This window comes from Solanum tuberosum, unplaced genomic scaffold, assembly GCF_000226075.1.
Source record: "Solanum tuberosum cultivar DM 1-3 516 R44 unplaced genomic scaffold, SolTub_3.0 scf00395, whole genome shotgun sequence".
NCBI lineage: Eukaryota > Viridiplantae > Streptophyta > Magnoliopsida > Solanales > Solanaceae > Solanum > Solanum tuberosum.
The window spans coordinates 92,652-93,118 of record NW_006239328.1 but is presented as its reverse complement, the minus strand read 5'-3'; the positions used below and the strand labels follow the sequence as shown (position 1 = coordinate 93,118).

The 467-nt window shown below is 40.0% G+C and overlaps 1 pseudogene; it reads right to left on the bottom strand.

Annotated features, from left to right (window-relative positions):
* The window catches only part of LOC102587232 (putative pentatricopeptide repeat-containing protein At1g74580), an 11,856-nt pseudogene that overhangs the window by 5,172 nt on the left and 6,217 nt on the right, over positions 1–467 (bottom strand).

The following is a 467-nucleotide window of genomic DNA, read 5'->3' as shown; positions in this document are numbered from 1 at the left end:
TTGTTTTGAGACTAAAATCTTCATACCCATTTGAGTGCAAACTCATTTTGGTATAAATTTCTCTCTCTTTTACATGTCTTGCTTAAACCTCAATTCTTGGCTTGTGATTATATAAATATGGGTTAGATTAATTATTGGGTCTTGCTTGCTGATAGATTATTTATTGTTTAAATGTGATTTCGTTTAGTAGTTGTGTTGGAGCTTAATGAAATTGTAGTTGCAAATACGATTTCACCTTTGTGTTTTCGGCTTGCTCAAGAGAGAGGTCGTAAAACTAAGACTACTAAATTGATGGCCGGTGGGAGTGGGTCGACATGAGGTTCAACTCGAGAGAGTGAACCCTAGTCCTTCTCCCAGACACTCAGCTCGAGAGAGGAGTGGGCTAAGGCGGAGGTTTCTTCATGTGGCAAGTGGGTGTCCGAGAGGAACCCATTTGATTCGAGGTAAGTTGTTCGAGAGAAAGCTTA